The sequence below is a fragment of the Manis javanica genome, chromosome 9 (assembly GCF_040802235.1).
Source record: "Manis javanica isolate MJ-LG chromosome 9, MJ_LKY, whole genome shotgun sequence".
Lineage (NCBI taxonomy): Eukaryota > Metazoa > Chordata > Mammalia > Pholidota > Manidae > Manis > Manis javanica.
The window spans coordinates 55,875,447-55,894,726 of NC_133164.1; the positions used below are offsets into that span (position 1 = coordinate 55,875,447).

At 40.1% G+C, this 19,280-nt stretch overlaps 1 protein-coding gene across 6 annotated transcripts in view; it reads right to left on the minus strand.

Annotated features, from left to right (window-relative positions):
• The window catches only part of LCP1 (lymphocyte cytosolic protein 1), a 78,440-nt gene that overhangs the window by 49,899 nt on the left and 9,261 nt on the right, over window positions 1-19,280 (minus strand). For 3 of the 6 annotated variants that reach the window (XM_017677023.3, XM_017677013.3, XM_037002009.2), the window contains exon 2: window positions 4,917-5,023. The exons of 1 other annotated variant lie outside the window; for it this stretch is intronic. The gene's annotated coding sequence lies outside the window, so the exon portion shown is untranslated. Of the gene's footprint in view, window positions 1-4,916; window positions 5,038-19,280 lie in introns of those variants that run through there. 2 more of the 6 variants (XM_073212628.1, XM_017677005.3) reach the window with 2 other exon arrangements.

Consider the following 19,280-nt stretch of genomic DNA (forward strand, 5'->3'; position numbering starts at 1 on the left):
GGTGGGCTCTTAATTCGAAGTGTTATTTCTGCAGGTCAATAAGCAGAAGGAATAGAATCATTTAAGTAGATGATATCTGTGAATTGGGAAACTAACAGACAAAAAACCCTAGTAAGATAATTAATCAGAAAAGGTCAGTCTATTATAAAATCTGCTATAATTCATAAAAACCAATGCCTTTATAATATTATTTTATACATTTTTGACTCTTCATAAAAATAATCTTATGAGCAAATTTCTTAATTTTATTTTACCTAATCTGACTTTAAAATTCTTTGCCATCTCTCCTGTATACATGGAGGACCCTTTACTCTTTAGGTAACAAGGATAAGTTAACTTGGGAATTTTCTGAGAATAACCCAAAGTGATTAAGTAAAAGTTAATGATCTATTCCTGTGTTCTTTAATCATTACAGAAACCTGGTAAAAAGGCACATAGGTTTGGTAAGGGTAGCTTAATTTTAGCACAATAAATGTATTTAGACTAAAATAATGAGATTATAATTTTGTTTCCTACGGTCATTCTAAAATTTCTTAAATTCCTTGAAGTCAACGTCCATTTAGTGCTTTGAAGCTTAAATGAAGAATAGTGCTTTGGCAAAGAGGACACATGGTAGAAGGCAAAATATTACTGTTGTATCTTCTTTCATAGTAGTCACTGGGGGAACTCAGTAAATATTAATAAGTGAAATCAAAGAAAAGACCTCCTTGCATATCTAAGTGAGACAGAGCAGGGAAATGGGACAAGGGTCATGCCATTGTAAAATCTACCTAGCCTGCAAAAAAGGCCTAATTTATTCTTTAACTTAATCTATGTGCTGTTCTTTTCTTTCAGCCCCTTAATCAGTTAAGTAACTTTGTAACCAGAATGAGAAATAGACCTCAAAGTGTAAATGAACCTATGTGGATAAGAATGCTGAGATCTGATCAACAGTCACCTAATTGACTCTATTCTTTTTTTTTTCTTTTTTTGAGAGGGCATCTCTCATATTTATTGATCAAATGGTTGTTAACAACAATAAAATTCTGTATAGGGGGGTCAATGCTCAATGCACAATCATTAATCCATCTCAAGCCTAATTCTCATCAGTCTCCAATCTTCTGAAGCATAACGAACAAGTTCTTACATGGTGAACGAATTCTTACACAGTGAATAAATTCTTACATGGTGAACAGTACAAGGGCATTCATCACAGAAACTTTCGGTTTTGATCACGCATTATGAACTATAAACATTCAGGTCAAATATGAATATTCGTTTGATTTTTATACTTGATTTATATGTGGATCCCACATTTCTCCCTTTATTATTATTATTATTTTTATTTTTAATAAAATGCTGAAGTGGTAGGTAGATGCAAGATAAAGGTAGAACACATAGTTTAGTGCTGTAAGAGGGCAAATGTAGATGATCAGGTGTGTGCCTATGGACTAAGTATTAATCCAAGCTAGACAAGGGCAGCAAAACATCCACGGATGCAGAAGATTTCTCTCAAAACAGCGGGGGTGGGGGGGTGAGGTTCTGACTCTATTCTTAAAAGACAAAACTTTAAAAGAATTATGAATCACCTGTATACATCATTCCTATTACTAACCCCTACCCAAAGCTCTATAAAACCCAAGCCCTTAAACCCTTAAGCATCCCTCTTCTCTGAAGTCACCTGCACTCTCATCTGGGTGTATACTGTCTTATAGAAAACGAACTTTCTTTCGCATAATTCGATTGCACTTGTCTCTGACCTCTTCTCCAAGATAAAGCTAAGAACTCCACCTCTGGTGGTAAATGTCTTTGTCACTTTGCTATTTCATTCAGCTTTCTAGTCCTAACAGTTCTTTTCTCTCTCCCTGTTCAGACAGGTAGGGAAGTGGAAGTTCTCAGAACATCCCACTCCATCCAGTGCTCTGTGGCTCCCCCAAATCCTAGGGTGGTAGGGGCTGAGTCCCCATGCTGCGCAGATTCAAGTGGACACTGGATGCCAAATGACCCTGGCTTTAGGAGTTGGCACGAGATTTGCCCTATGCTGAGCAGGAGCTCAATGAGCTTCCTTTTCCTCCCTCTGCTCTTCCTTGCTCTCTACTGCCTGCACACCTGCTGACATTGGCTTCTACTGTTGCTTTAATGAATTCCTTCCTTACCTACACTCATTTTACCCAGTGGAGAATTCTTTCTACATCAGAGTCAAGAATCCTCCCCTGTCTGGGTTGAGGTTTCACCTAGCGCACAGGGAGAGACCTCCACAGCCACAGCTGCCCAACAACATAGGAACTGAGAAAAATATACTTGTGACAAATTTTCAACTCAATAAATATCATTAACACCTACTATGTGCTAGAAGAGCTAGAGAAGAAGGCTAGGCTGTCAGCAAATAAGGACTTGAAGCTACAACAGTATGATTACTGCTGTACTTACTCTAAGATCAAAGCATTAAGCAAACAGAAGAAACAGTTAGTGGGGGCAGGATCTGGTAGGTAAGACTTCCAAAAGAACATGTTTCTTGAACTGAGCCAAGTAAAATGACTGTAAGTTTTACAAATAAAGAAAAAGCAATGGGAGAAACAGTTGGAGCAAAAAGAAGTGAAAGAGCAAGGAACTTTCTGGTGGCTGTGGTCTTGTGCGCCTAGAATGTGCGTAAGCGGGGGTGGGGGTGGTGAGAGGATGCCGGAGCGAAGCAGAGCAGAAGGAAGTGACGAGAAATAAGGTTGGGGAAGTGGTCGAGGCACACAATTCTTTAGTAAAATTATGCCTTAACTAAAAGAAAATACTTCTTCATATTATATGAAACCCACAATGGTATCTCTTAACTTATTATCAAAATAAAAATGTTTCTGGGCTTACTGAATATTTTTTTTCTTCTCTTTCTTTCTCCCTCCCTCCACCTGCCTTTAAAATTTTGAGTGCCAAGATCTCTTTAGTCAGCTTCAGAAATAAAAGCCTATAGTTCTCTACATCCACAGCTGGTGTCAAGGAGAGGATCCCGAGTAGACAGAGGCTTATAGAGAAGCTGTGTGGAGCCTGCCCTTCACCCCTCCAACTGCCCAGTGACCTGGGGCCAGTTCTTTCAGTGACCTAATCCCACCTCTCATCTCAGGAGGTAGCTGGAGGGTTAAATGAGGTAATGCATGAGGAGTGGCTGCACATATTAAGTACTCATAAATATTAAGTGCTATTACTTGTTCTATCCTAATTTAAATAGATGCATTTGAATGAGACTTTCCTTGTGGCCGTCTCTTTTCCAAAGGGTTCAGATAAAGAATTATAAATGATGTCAAAATGCTGGCAGTGTTTCCCAAACTACCCACTGTTTCAAGGCATAATTAATGGAAGAACACAACATTTAAAATGTGCCAAAGAAAAGCACACCTGGGATGCTAATGAAAAGTCCCTACTAAGCACAACTCCATCCTACCACAGCAGTGGCTGTTCAAAGGGCAGGGCCCAGAACATTCTGGGAGTGAGCTACAATGAAGAGGAATGAGTGTTTTATACCATTATCAGGTTGATGCTTTAACAATCTAAATTTGGTTAAATGAAGAAACTTTTTTCTATTTTGAATTAACTTTTCCATAGTCCGTTTTATTTCCTCCCAATGTAAGAAAAATACTGACATACCTTTGCATCTTCACTTGCTTTATTCTTGTAAATATTTTTACATAAAATAAGACAGCATTATTTTTAATTTGTTCTTTTTGGGGGTTCAAGTCCCCATCCCCCAATTCCACATTGTTGCTAGTTTAAAACTTCAGGGGAGGGTGTGAAACAATATGGATGGTCACATTTTGCAACTTCCAAATGTATTACATTTAAAGTAACGGTTAATTTCATTCAAATTTGCCTGGGGGAAGTTCTTTAACCACCTTTAATAGAAACCAATTATGATAAGCTTATGTAAATTCAAAATCAAGACATGTATACAAACTACCTTTGTTTAATAATACTTTTTTTAAAAAGCTGTCCTGAGGAACTAAATTGAGAAAACAAGTTGCTATATTTGATTAAGAAAAAATCAAGTTTTGATAAGTATACTGATAAATGAATCCATTTCCAGCCCAAATGGCTTTTATGTTTATCATGTCAGCGGTTCTTAATATTGTTGCATAATGATAATTAAATAAAGGCTGATGCTACAAGACCCAAAGTTTGTTTCAACAAAAGTTCTGAGGTTAATGTCTCATACCAATGTTAAGAATTTCTGTTGTTCAGAACTTTAGCAGTCATTGTATGGTTGTAAGCATAACAAATAGTTCAGACAATTCTATAAAAATAGTACAATTAAGCAACACAAACTGATTTTATTTTTTGAGAAAAAAATGGAGAAGAGTCAGCCCCTAACTCCACTCGGTTAACTAAGCACACCCACTAAAAACTGTTGGTGCCAAAATCACTCAAATAACCAGTATCACACTCGGTAATACACGATTCAAGATGTTAATATAGCCACTAAAGTTGTACAAAGAAGTTTTTTAGAAAAACAGAACCACAGGGGCTAAAATTAAACTATCCCTATTAGGCTGATGTGTAGCACAATCGAAATGATCGATATGCACTTTCCTGAAAACATTTTAAAGTAGATAAAATCACAGCAAATAGCTTCCCTGAAATAAAGCAGCAGAAATAAATCAGAACATGGTTTGGTTTGAAAAGGAAAACAAAACATAATTTTTTGTGGGGCGGTGATAACTGGCTAAGTGTAGAAGCAGCCACCCCAGAGATTGGAGTGGCCCCCGACTGGAAGGCTACACGAGGCAGCTGCAGCTCTGCGGGCCCTTAGACAGAGGCAGGGCCCACCCAGGCCTCAGGTGACAGGTGCGCAGGCCTCCAGCGCCCAGAGGCAGAGCCACAGTCCACAGGGACAGATGCCCAGCAGGCAAAACATCATGAACACTCAGAAATAAGAGAGAGACATAAAGACAATTTACCTCGGAGAAAAGCTGTCCTCAGTGGTACTGGTGTGGGACCAGAAACCCCCTTCTTTCTGATCTTCAGAACAAATTTGTCAACCCTGTGGTCACAAGACAGGAAGTGCCTAGAATGACAAATCATCAGCCAGGAAAGAAATAGATTTTGTCTTTATAAGGACATTTTACTTAACTTTTTTTCATGTCTCCTCCCCCACAAAAATCACCTGACAGAGCAGGTCTCACTGAAATTCAGAAGCCCTCTTACCACTTCCCCTTTGTAAGTCTGTTTCTCTCTCCTTCCCTTTCTCTGGCTGTATGGGCTCCTCACTACTTAACCCCGCCTGGTTTCAGAGCAAGGCATGGACGGCCTGCTGCCTTGACTTCTTCCTCTGACCCCAGCGGCACACGCAGTCTGGATGCCCAGCTACTTAAAGCAAAGGCAAGCAAATTATTCATTTTAGTGAAAGAGCTAAGGAAAAAAAAAGGTGGCAATGTACCTCCAAACAGACTAAAAGGATTTCCTCAGGAAAGCCCCGCCCCAGTTGAAACCAAACCTCTCTTAGGAGTCCTTGAACGGCATCTTATTGGTAACAAACAAAACAAAATGACCTCTTTAAGGGGAAGGGCTTGAAGAGGAAGGACACTATATTATTTACGCATTCTTTTATTTATAGAACACCTATGTGTTAGGGATCTCTTTCACCCAATTAAAGATTTCAATTATTTAGATGTTTCCTATAGAGCCAGTGGATCACAAGGCAGCTGCTATGGTCAAATGGCAGCTAAATTCCTTCATACAGACCAGATTTATTTTTTGAATGCACATTATATAAAATTAGCAAGAGAATAAAAAAGCCCCTATGCTGTGCCCACACCCCCGATGCTTGTGTTGAGGGCAAATTATCCTCTTCAAATGTAAGCACTCAAGTGCTTGTGGCCTATCTGTGGTTGTGAAGGTTGTGCAGCCCCCTGGTAATGCTGACTAAACATTAAGCGTAATGCCCACAACTGCCCAGAGACCATGTGCGACTCCCGCAGTGAGCCTGCCACTGAGGAATGAGAATAAATGGCTGTGCACTGGGTCTGACGGTGAGCTGAAGGTGCCTGACTGTTTCAGCCACTTCTGTGTTTGCTGGGGGCCTGGGACCTGGGCAGTGGGTACTCTGGCTGAGGGGCTGTTTTTATACATATTTGGCTTCTTTTGATTTCTCCTCTAGAAAGTTCCTGCTTCTGGCCTCAAATGTTAAACCAAGGTGTTCTGGTTCATGTGCTTCACTGGCCAACGGTGTGGCTACTTCTTGGTCTGAACCCCACAGAGACCATCTTGGGGAAGAGGGTGGGCAGGAAAATGGAAAGAGATGGGGCAGAGTTCATCCATTCTAGAAGTGTTCCCCTGACAGAGAACTCTCAGGCCTCTTGTGACTCCCCAGGGAAGACTTGTCTCTACTGTATAATCACCCCCAAGAAATGGATTGTAGATGGGTTTTAGGAAGCTCCAAAATTCTTTTGAGACACCAGAGAAATGTCCAAGCATCCTTGTGACAGTACTGATCACACTACAAAGCAGTCAGATGCCAGTGGTTTCCACCCTGATGGGGACAGTCAGCACTCCGAGCCCTGCAGCAGGACCCCACACATAATGTCTTGATGGTTTTAAGGATGAAAAATGGGAGACAGCTGAGGCTCTCTAATCTGGTTCTGCATCCCTGTGGTTTCCAGATGGTGTGAAGGTCTAGCAGGAGCACTTCATAAAGGGAACAGAGACTCACTCCATTTCCCTGGGAGAAGGGAAGCAGCAGCATTGGGTATATACTGGCGCCTGGTCATCGGAAATCTGAGGACTCTATAGAGAGTAAAAACATGCTTGTGCATCAGATCAGCAAGTGTTGTGTTTGAGTGCCTGTCTGTGGGCACTGGCGATTCAGAAATGAGGAAGACACACTCCCTGCTCTCAAAGAGTACATAACCTAGTAGGGGAGAAAACCAGGTGAGTAAATAAATGCCAGCTGTTATGAAAGAGGTGCAAAAGACAGCCAAACATTGAGGCAGGTGCAGATATGAGCAGAGCCGACATCTGAAGACAGCGAAACATGCATGGTTATGACTAGCAGTCGAAAGATGGATTTCGGATTCCAGACATCTAGAATCTAGAAGGTGGAAGCATAGACCTGTGCTGCTTACAACCACCCGGTTGAAGGAGCCTCTCTCTGCCCCAACTCCACCTCAGCTTGGGCTCCACCTCAGCCACCCACCACTGCCTCACCCACATCCTGGACAACTCCTTCCATCTTGATCTCTTTATCTGCTTCTCAGTGGCACAAATCTACGCAGATACAGGCAATTATTTAGGTCTTAGACCAAGGCTTTTTCAGAGGGGAGTACTCTATCACTGTCAGTGTTTGGAGTTGCTTGTGCATCGGTGGTAGTAAACACACTGACTTTGGGTTTTACTCTATTTTATTGTCTCCACAGACCATGCACCCTGGCGGCCTGTACCCAGTGTGGACCTCTCCCACCCGCCAGTTCTCACCCTCCACAGGCCTCCGCTGTCACCTCTGCCACTTCTTCAGCAGTGTGTCCTTTGCGTCCCCTATTTCATCCCATCCCTGGGCTGCTCTGAAGCCCATGGCCTCCATCCCTAATGCTGAATCAGCTGCTACTCTCCAGCCACTGAATGTGTGGAAGAAAGTCACAGAAACTCAGACTTGAAATGCTATAAATTCAAGCTGCTTGCCTTTACATTATTTCTGAGCAATACTTTTATACCATGTCGTTAGTTCTTGAGAGCTAGCTTTCTCAATCTGGGGTCCTCTGGCCTCTAAAATTATATGCCAGTTTTGTGTGCATGTTTTTTTCTGGGTCCATCATATTATTCATTATCATATTGATAAGGTCACATCCCAAAAGTTAAACATTTATTCCAGACACTCTCCTCTTGCCTCAATCTCCCACTCCACCCTCTGGATCCTTTCCTAGTCCCAGATTCCTGCCCCTTATTTACTGGGATAATCCAAGTCACCTGGTGTGAGCTTCCTTAGCAAGCCTCCTTGACTGTCACAAGATCTACCTTTTCCTCCTCTTTCAGTCCTAAAGGAGAAGGTGTCCTTCTGTCTTCTCAAGGTCCACAGTTCCTCATTTTAATCTTAATACCTTCTACTTTTTAAAGGCCTGGCTCCATCAATTATGTCATGTTTTTCTAGCATCTTTAATCTCTTATATACACTCCGCTTCTCCTCCATGCACTGTGGAATTTGCGCAAGGGGAAAAACACCCCTGTTCACTCTGGTATTTGATGGGCAAGGAATGAGAGTACTGATGATGGACACAACCCCTGCCTTTGTAGAATGTATGCCGTAGTCAAGGGCACAGGCAAGTGAAAAGGCAAGAGGTACTCAGAACCATGACAGATGAAAACAGTGCTGATGGGAACACAGAAATCCCAGCCTGGGGTCTGGGAGGCATGCGCAAGCAGCAGGGCGGAGTGACTAAGAGCAAAGATGGGCCATTTGACTGGTGTCAAACCCCAGCTCTACTACTCTATGAGTTGTGTGACTTGGGAAAATTATTTCATTTCACTGGTCTCATTTTCCTCATCTAGAAAATGGGGATAAGAATAATATCCATTTTGTACAGTTGTTGTGAAGGTTAGGTTAACTGATATTTGTAGAAGACTTGGAAGAGTTCTGGCACATAATATATGCTATGTAAGTGTTAACTAGACTTTTAATATTGATACCAGACTCTGGACTAGACACTTCACATAGATTATTTCATTTATTCCTCACAACAGTCCTATGAATTATGTATTTTTTCCCTCAAATTTAAACAAATTATAGGTTCCAGTTCTTCACTACCTCTTTGCTATAGAATTGTACATATATAATCTCTAAGGCTTTTTTAGTACCTTCTACTACAGTAGATGGAATTCTGCTCCCCCTCCTACGGGGGCTCATGTCACGTGACTTGCTTGAGCATTGGAACATTAGCAGACAAGATACAGAGGTCTTGAATTTTCTTACATGATTTGACTTGCTTACATGTGCTTCTGACATTTACTGTGAAAAAAAACACATCCTTGTTCAAGGGGAATGAGGAGATGCATTAGTCTGACCAGAACCCAACTCACAGTCCAGGCCAAATCCAGCTACTAACCCTCATGCCAAAGCAGAGCCATCCCTGTTGACCCGTAAACCTAGGTTAGTTGTTGTAAACAATTGAGATTTGCGGGCTGTTACCACAGAAACAGGTGACTAAAGCTTTGACCCTCTTACTCCCTCAGTGGGTTCACATGAGCCTCCCCACCTTCCTCTAGAACAGGTCATTAACACCTTTTTACTTCAATCAAAAGTCAGTTTGAAAATGACCATAAATATTCATAGTTGAGTTATGTAGAGCACAATGTTTATATTTCCTTTTTGTATCTTTTTTTCATTTGCTAGGTTTCTGTATGTGTACTACTAATTCTTTACCAAAGAATTTAACAGAGCTAAACTACCATTTAGAAAGCCAGGAAATTAATCTGATCTCCCTTTCTTCCTTCTCGGAGAGACCCTTCCTGGAGTCCTTTGTCCCCTGTCTGGTCCTGCTGCCCAGCTGCTATCTAGAAGCTTCCCTTCACCATCAGCCTGTGATCCCCCTACTTCTCCCCCTGGTTTGGACCTCATTTCTGGACCACAAGCCCTCCAATTTCTTGGTCTACTTCCTTATTTTAATGAGCACGTTCTTCAGTAGGTTCTTGAGAAAATCTAAATGGAACATAAATTTCTTGAGACATTTTATAGCTGAAAACATATATGGTCTCTCCTCATTCTTGGAAACCCACAGTGGAAATCATTTCCTCTTAAAATTCTGAAGGAATTGATCCACGTTCTTGAGAGGTCTGAAACCATCCCAACTTATGGCCCCTTGTATGTCATTTTTTTTTCTGGAAATAGTTAGAATTTTCATTTTATGTCTGGAGTTCTGAAATTTTATGACATGGCTTAGAGTGGGTGTGTTTTCATTCATTATGCTAGAGACTCAGTGGTCTCTTAATCTGGAAATTAAATTATTTCAGTCCTGGAATATTCTGTCTCCCTCTCCCTCTTTCTCTTATTACCATTCCTGTTTTCTATTCTCTCTCTCCTTGAGATTAGATTTATTTGGATGTTGGGCCTCCTAAATCGATCATCTAATTTGCTTCTTTTTTTCCTATTTTCTGCCTCTTGGCTTTCCTGTTTTCCTGTCAGGGAAGTTTTTCAACTTTTTCTTCAGACTTCTTTTGAACATTTTATTTCTTCTACCATAAAAAAAAATAGCCAAAAGCTCTTTCTTTTTCCCTGAATATTTCTTTTTATAGCAAGGTGGGGGTCAGGATGAGGTGAGGAATGTCTTAATGCTCCTTATATAAACATTTTACCAACTCTCCTGTGTTTTTCAGCTCTATCTTGCACTGCTGCTTTCAAAAGTACATGGTGCCTCAGGGTTCTGAGCTGTGTGGAGAATCTGTGGTATGATGTCAACTGCTTCTTTGTTGGCTTCTTTCATTACAGGCTTGGGGTTCAGCTTTGTTGTGTATGCTTCAGCATTTCCCACAGTCCATCTGTTTTATGGCCTCTGGCATTCTGCTGACATCTGTCTACTGTTGCCTCATTTGATATCAGTCTCTCCAACTAGACTGGAATCCAATGAAGCCAAGGTTCTGTTTTATTAGCTTCTAAACACTATAGTTGGCATTGCCAAAATATTTGTTGAATAAGTGAATGAAGAGGACTAAGGAGATACTTGAAGGGTGGAATGGAAAGGCAAGTTGGAAATAAGCCCTGGCCACAAAGAAACAGACGGGAGAGAAAGCCAAGGCCACCTAGAACCCGGAGGAAGTTGTACCCCTGTGGTGAAGACTGCCAGTGAGGAGTGGGGGTCTGGGCTGGGAGAGAGGAAAGAAAGAGAAGGCTGGAGAATTTAGCAGAGATCAGCTCATGGTGGGTCTTTTAAGCTGTGTTTAGGAGTTTGGGCTTTACCCTGTAAGTAAGGGGGAGCTATTTTAGGGTCTGTATTAGTTTCCTAAGGTTGCTGTAATAAAGTACCACAAATTGGGTGATTTAAAGTAGCAGATAGTTATTGTCTTATGGTTCTGAAGACTTGAAGTCTGAAGTCAAGATGTTATCTGGGTTGGTCCTTTCTGACTGTGAGGGAGAATCTGTTGCATGCCTCTGTCCTAGTATCTGCTTGCTTGCTGGCAATCTTCGATATCCTTGGCTTGTAGAGGCATCATCCAGATCTATGCTGTGCCCAAATTTCCCCTTTTTATAAGGAGACAGTCATGTTGGAGTAGGGCCCACCTAAGGACCTCATCTTAATGTGCCCATCTGCAAATACCCTGCTTCTAAATAAGGTTAGATTCATAGGAACTGGGACTAGGACTTTAATACCTTTGGGGGAAACACAATTCTTAACAGGGTCTTAAACAGAAAGTGACACAGTCAGATCTGTATTACAGAACAATTTCCCTACCTCCAATGAGAAGAACGAGATAGCAGGGGTTGGTGTCAGGGTGGGCTGGATAAAGATCAGACCACTCCAGAGGCCTTCGCCCTCAGCACTGTGTAAGGTGATGATCGGCGGCAGAGGGCAAAGAGAGGCGGGCAGATTCAAGGGAGACTTGCCAGGTAGAAGGGACAAGAAAGAACTGACTGAATACAGAGGGAGAAAAGAGACTGAATAAAGGAGAAGGAGTCAAGGATGACCCCATTTCTGGATGGGATATGGGTAGTGGAGAGGGGTCCCATCCACTGAGACAGGGAACATAGGAGGAACAGGTTTGGGGAAGAAGATTGAGTTTAGGAACTGCTACCTTATGTTCTTGATTCACACACTCTATCAGGATGCTTTTCTCATCACTTTTCCAAAACCGTGACCTAAAGGACTTCACTCAGTCTTACTGTCCTTGCCTTTATGCAACATTTGACACTGTTTTTTTCCAACTGTCTCTTCCATAGACAATTATTTATACTTAACTGCAAAGTGAACAATCCTGTTTTTGAAATCCTGTTGTCATCTCAAGTATCTAAAACTGAACTCACCATTCTGACAAACATGCTCCTCTGGACCCCATCCTTTACTTCCTTAGGTTGCATGAGTGCACCATGGGCCTGGGAAAGTCTGGGGTGCTTCTTGCCTCCTACTGTTTTCTCATTCCCACATATGATCCAAGTTGCACCTATTTTCCTTTGTGGTGTAGGTTGAATGTCTATGAGGCAGGCCCTGATCAAGAATCCTTCCTTGACCACCAATCTATTCTCTCCTCTCCTAAAATCTATAGTTTATAAGCGATTCTTGACATTTATTGCATGCTACCATTCTTTGCCAATTAATTTTTATGGCTATATATCTGTATGTGTTTCTAGCATCTTTATTCATTCATCAGGCTCTGATTAGCTTGATTCTACTTTGTGCCAGGCACTCAGAAAACAACCAAACACTCAGTCTCATATACTCAAGGAGCTTGTAGTTTGGGAGGTTACTAGTGACAACTATAATGCCCTGTGACAAACACGGTGATAGATGCCCAAGGTTCCAAGCCCATGGGAGTGTGGCTGCAGGCAGCAAGGGCATCTTAGGTGTGTAGCTGAGCCTCCAAAATGTGCAGAAGCTGGGCAGGCAAAGGAGGGGAAGAGTGATTTCAGGCATTTCAGATAGAGGGACCAGCATGTAGAAATAACTTGGGGATGTTATGTGAATCTCCCAACTAAATGGCCGCTTCTGGAGTACAGGTATTGCACCCTCTTCTACCACCTAATATGACCCATTGCTCATAGTACAAATTCAATAAATAATTGATTAGTTGAGAAGGCAAATTGATTCTATAAAAAATAGGGCATTTGAAAGTTAAGCCAAAGAGCAAAAGTAATTAGATATTTTAAATATGCATCTAAAATTCACTCCCTAGCATGATAGATCTCCCAGAGAACTTATATATGCAGCTGCCATGTAGAGACAGACTTTATATGTTTAATGCTAATTTTACAATCCCTTTCTGACAACAGTGCAATGAAAGCTAGTTATAGTTATCATTACCAGGAAGATTATAAAAGGAGGAGGGCTGTTCATAGCTACAAATTCTATTTTCATAAAGTGTCAAGTACTTAAAAATGTTATCTGTGCAATATTTCTAAGTATTAAAAAGTTGAATCCAGCACATGATGCATGCTATGACCATTTCAGAGGTAGATAATTTGCATACTTTTAGCTTATAACAACTCCCTAGATATTCACTGACATTTTACAACCCATTTGCACTAACAGACTCATTAAAAGAGATGTAGGCTGAAACACCTGTATGCCACTTTCCTTCAACTTCAATATAATATTTACCCAATTTTTGTCAACAGATACACTGCTGCTACGGAGACAATGTTTGAGATGCTCTCAACCACCAAGAGTACAAGCACAAGGACAAGGATTTTAAAGTACATAGGAAACAATACAAGAAAAAGGTGTGAACAGAGTATTAAAATGGAGAGTCATGACCTTTTGACAATGCAAACCTAAAAGAAATAAAAATGAAAAAACTAATAAGAAAAATACTTGAGGAGCATGGTACACAGAAAAAGCCAAAGGCCTGAAATTAAAAATCTTAGAGACAAATCTTGATTCCAGCATATGCTAACTGATCTTGTGTAAGGCATTTTTCCTTTCTTCAGCTGAACTTACAAGTAAATTGGAGAAAATACTACCTATCTCACAGGGTTACTTTGAAGAATAGTTGACAGAATATATGCTAACACCCCAACATGGTGGTCCTAGTTAGTGCCAAATTTTAGTTGAATCTGAACTTGTAAATAATTATTTATATAAAATACCTAAATATTTCATTATGTCAATTCAAATTCATTTATTCAATTTTTCAATCAATTTTTTAAATTAAGATTCAACTGGATTTTATTTTGCATCTGCTAGTGTCCTATGCTGGGTGCCTTAACTTAAATATCATATTTACCACTTGCAGCAAACCCATGATGTAAGTGGCATTTACTCTATTTTAAGATAAGGAAACTGCAGCCCAGATGAGAAGTTTGTGTTTTTACTGCTGAACTGCAGCTGTAATATGAAAATATTTCTGGTCAAGTTCTTCATTCTTTAAATAGAGATGTGAATCAGCTGCTAGCTCTCTGCACACTAGGCCAAAGGATAGTCAGCACAGCTTCAGTGAATTCATATGATGCAGTTTCCTTATTTCAATTATTTATTACACCAAAGAAGATACAAAACAAGCACAGATAAAGAAAACCATAGAAAACATGTGTAATAGAGGGTGAACCAGTTAGATGATTTTAGATTAGTCTGGGGGCAGAGAAATGGAATGGAATAGGAAGTGACTGGAAATAAGGATAAAGGTTAGGAAGCCACAGCTATGGACAAGGCATGGGGCAACAATGGCCAGGCCTGGGATGGTGGCAACAAGCAATGGAAGCCAGAGACAAACAGAAGAGATGTTTTTGAGGTTGACTGTCTGTAGAGGATAAATGAGAAGGATCAGTCAAGGATAACTTTGAAATCAGTCAGCTAAGGAATTCAGTCAAGAATGTTGTCCTAGATAGAAATGTGGCATTTAGGGAAGATAAGGATGAAATCCCCTGGACCATGATGAGATTAAGGCAACATTGAAAATGCTCAGGAGAGCTCACTTGTGCAAAATGCAAGCTATGTAACTGTAGCTGTGGGGCTAGGTCAAGGCAAAAGATGCAGCTCTGAGCTTCATTAGTGTGGAGATAACTAAAACTATGGGATAGAGTCAACTTGGGCACTTAGAAGCAAATGCACAGAAGTTCAGTGACCAACATCTAACACTAAGGGCCAATTTGATGAGTCCTTTATCATGTACTGGAAAACATTTAGATAATATTATATTAGATTTCATATTATTTTAGATTATATTAAATAATAAAGGCCTATATTTTATTCTTATTTTTCTGTGCCCAGTAAAGGTTAAGTATAAATAAAGAGAAGGCATGTGAACCTTAAATTCTGTTCATTTTGGGAAGAATCATATTGAGGAGAAAGAAATCATGGCTAAAAATAAAGTCCTTGAACTAATTCATTTCCATTTGCACCAATGTGTGAGACCTGCTTCCATCAGTGAGATCCTGGGAGTGCACAGAAAATCTGAAAGCTTGTTTCTGCCTACAATGATCACAACACCTAAATTCATTCTTTATCTTCCTCATTCATCCTACTTCCTGCAAGGCATCCAGCCAGACGTTGAGAATACAGCGGTAGGTAATACAGACACATTCTCTGTTCTTGTGGAATTCATAGTCTAGCCCATGACAGTTTGCATCCTGCCTCTTTGTTTTCTATCCAAAGTAACCAGGATTGAACCTCAGTGACATTTAATTAGTTCTGCTTGCCTTTCCTATTGTCCTTTGGCTGAGTCTTCTTATAGATGAAGGCTGAGTGCTTGTTAACCCACAGATGGAGGTCTGCTTTTAGATAAATTGTATGGTAGCCAGAAAATGTGACAAATACATGTCCAAGTGAGCATATATTTTAACATGAGTGATTGAGTGTTCCTGCCGCCACTCCAGAGGGCTGTGCCAGTTGTTTAACAGAGAGGGTTTCAACCTTACAAAATCCTCCCACTCTTTCATGAAGTTCAAGCAGAAGAATTAGAACATAGTGGGCAGAAGGTTCTTTTGTCAACTCACCTTGTTTCTCATTGTTCTTCCCTGTTTAAATCAAGAGATACACAAGATAAATGAAAGATATACCCAAAATATGTTTGCAACTTGGAACTGGAGAATAGCAAGAGTTCAGTTTTAGACCTGTTATGCTTATTAGGGATCCAACGAGGAGACGTCCAGCAGGCCATTGAATATAGAGTCTGGAGGGTCACATGGTAGGTTTAAATTTGAAGTCAGCAGCGTATCAGTGGTATTTAAAGCTGTGAGATTAGATGAGATCATGTAGAGAGTGAATACTGATAAAGAAGAGAAGAGGTTCCAGCTCTGAGCTTTGAGGTGCTCCAACATAAAAGGTCAGGAAAATGAAGAGGGACCGGCAAGGGTTACCAAGAAGGAACTCTCAGGGAAGTAGGAGACAAATCATGTGATTGTGATGACTTAGAGGCCTAGCGAAGACAGACCTCAACTTGGGGAGAAGAATCCACCTCTGGAAGCTGCTGTTCATATAAGACAAGGACAGAGAACTAACTGACCACTGGAGACAATAACATGGATGCTATTAGTAGTCATGTCAAGAGCCATCTGGTGGAGGGGTGGGGCAAACATCCCACTGGAATGGTTTCCCAGTAGAACAGGAGGGAAGAAACTGGAGACAGCAACTATACACATGTTTTAAAAGATTTATTGTAAAGGGAAGAAGAGAAATGTTGCAGAAGCTGGCTCAAAGGGGAAGTTTCTTTTTTTTGAGAAGAGAGAAATCACAGTGTGCTTCTATGATTCCAGGAATTATCTAGCAGAGAGAAAGAAAAAAAATGCTAGAGACAAGAGGGCAGATTTGCTAGAACAATATTCTTGAATAGGTGAGAGAGGATGAGCTCTAGTAAACCCCTGGAAGGCTTGGCTTTGGCTAGAAGCAGGGAGAGCTCATCCACGAAGACAAGAAAAGCAGAGTGAATGGTCACTGTTGCTAGGAGGTGAGCCTATGGAAATTCTTCCAATTGCCTCTATTTTGCAATGAATGAGTCTGAGGAATAAGCTATGGAAGGGTTGTAGAGAACAGACAGTATATGAAATTGTTGCCTAGGAGTTTAAAAGAGTAAATGCTTTAGTGGCATGTGGTATGATGGCTCAGCAGCATTCAAGGCTAGTGATTACATTAAAATATTTTTCTTGCAATTACTTTTCATTTTGAAATAATTTCAGAATTACAGAAAGGTGCACAAATAGTTCAAAGAACTCCTATATGTCCTTCATTCAACTTGCCTAAATGTTAACATCTTGTATAACCACAGTACTATTGGCAATATCAGGAAATTATTATCGATCTATTGTTATTAACTAAATTACAGATGTTTTTCAAATTTAGTAAATTGTCCTATCAGTTGTTTTTTTTTTTTTTTTGGACTAGGACCCAATCTGTGATCTCATATTCCACTTAGTTGTGATGTCTCGGTCTCCTGAAATCTGAGACAGTTCTTTAATCCATTTTTCATCACCCTGACACTTTTGAAAAGGCTAGATGTAAGATATCCTTTAGTCTGGGCTTATCTATTTCCTCACAATTAAAATCAGGTACGGATTTTTGGCAAGAATACCACACAAGCAATATTTTGTTAGTGTATCACATCATGGAGCATATGATGTTTTTTTTTTCTCTCTAATAATTAGGTGATCATGCATCTAAAATACAAGCGTTCTGCATGTTTTTTCTCCCACCTTATTCATCTCCACAGGTGCAGGTACTGAGTAGGTGGAGAGTTGATTTAATATGGTGGTTTATCAACTGAGTGCCTTAGAAAGGTATAACCAGTTGCAGTATCATCAAAGAGAAAGGTTAATAGCCTCAATAGATTTACAAAGTAGACTAAGACAATCAATTATAGGAAAGGATGTTTGATAGACTGTTTATGATCTCAAAGGAGAAAAATAGACCTGATTTTAAAGTTTTGTAGGACTGACTGATTCATATTCAGCTTTAGTGGAAATACTTCTGGGGACTTCTGGGAAATACTTCTTAAGTCCGTTTTTGTCACTATAGACTTATACACAAATATACTTGAAAACAGCCTTCTGAAATCTATCCTGTTCATAAGTAGAAAAGAGGCTCTAGACTTTCATTCATCCATCCAACAAATACTAATAATTTGGACCAATAATTAGTTCTAAACTCTGAACACCTGGTATGTGCTACAGGTGATAGAGAAAATAAAAGATGAGTCAAATATCTAATTGAAACATTCCAGGAACTCTATAAAAAAGGTTTTCCCAAGTGAAATTGAAAATATGATTTGGAATTCATAGTCTAGCCCATGACAGTTTGCATCCTGCCTCTTTGTTTTCCATCAAAAGTAACTAGGATTGAACCTCAGTGACATTTAATTAGTTCTACTTGCCTTTCCTATTGTCCTTTGGCTGAGTCTTTTTATAGATGAACTTCTGATATAGTATATATGCATTTTTCTTACAATAAGTTCTTGAACTACTCTGTAGCTTCAGCTGTATACTTTCAAAGAAATGGAGGCCTGAGATGAAGTGAAAAATATACTAGACCACCAGTCAAGAGCTCTTGGATTTAAATTTGGCTAAATTTTAATCTGAGTGGCCAGATCAAACCAGTGCATCAAGGTGTTTAAAAGCACATGCTCTGGAATTACAGAAGCTTTGGTTCCTCACCTATCCCTGGATTTCTGGTCTTTGTGTCTTTGGATAAATTCCTTAATCCCTCTAAGCCTGTTCTTCATCAAAATAGGAAAAGTAAATAACACTTATATCCTAGCATAGTTACAAGGTGATGGGGAGGTGCATGAATGGTGCTTAGCATAATGACCAATACAAGGCAGATGTACCAACAGGGCTAATATCCATATTTAATACCTTACATTATAGTTACTATTATTAGTCATATTTCTGTGCTTCATTTTACATAACCATAAAATGAGGGGAATCAACTAAACCAGAATTTCTCTAACAAGGGTAACTATCTAGAAAAATTCTCCCAGATTTCCAGAGTTGTCTAACTATTTCTATTACATAAGTAAATATAAAACTTGGTGTAAACTGCTGAAGCAGTTAGATTCTAAGTATAAATCCAAAATTAACTTAAAAATTAAATTTGAAACAATAACAACAAAATCAAATTAAGTGTTTTCATTTTAATGAGGTCACTGGTGATTTTCCTGGAATTAGCCACCCTTTGCCCTGAGTGAGGTGCTGACCTCAACTGCCTAGGCTTTTTGTGTTCCCTGCCTATGCTCTCTGCTGTGTTCGGCAACACTCAATTCTCCCACTTTGCTTTCTTTGCACTACTGCATCCTTCCATGACATCATTTGGCCTTCACTTTGCACCAGCTCAAGATTTATGTGGAGCTGGTTCTTTTCTCATTAGTCCTTGAAAATTAAGGAAGTAACTTGGTCTCTATTCCAGATTCATCTCTTAATGCACATCCAGTAGATTCCCAGCTTCAAATCTTTCAGCAACTCTCTACTGCCTGTCAAAATCCTGACACTGAAGTTCCTCCTAGACTTACATTTGCAGCCTTATCTACCCACTTCTCTAGTCAAACTAGGATGCCTGCTTCCACAGACTGAATGTGTCCCTTTGAAATTCATCTGTTGAAATCCAATCCTCAGTATGATGGCATTTGGAGGTGGGGCTTTTGGGGGGCTGTCAGCCACCCTCATGAAGGGGATTAGTGCCCTTAGAAGAGACGCCAGAGAACTG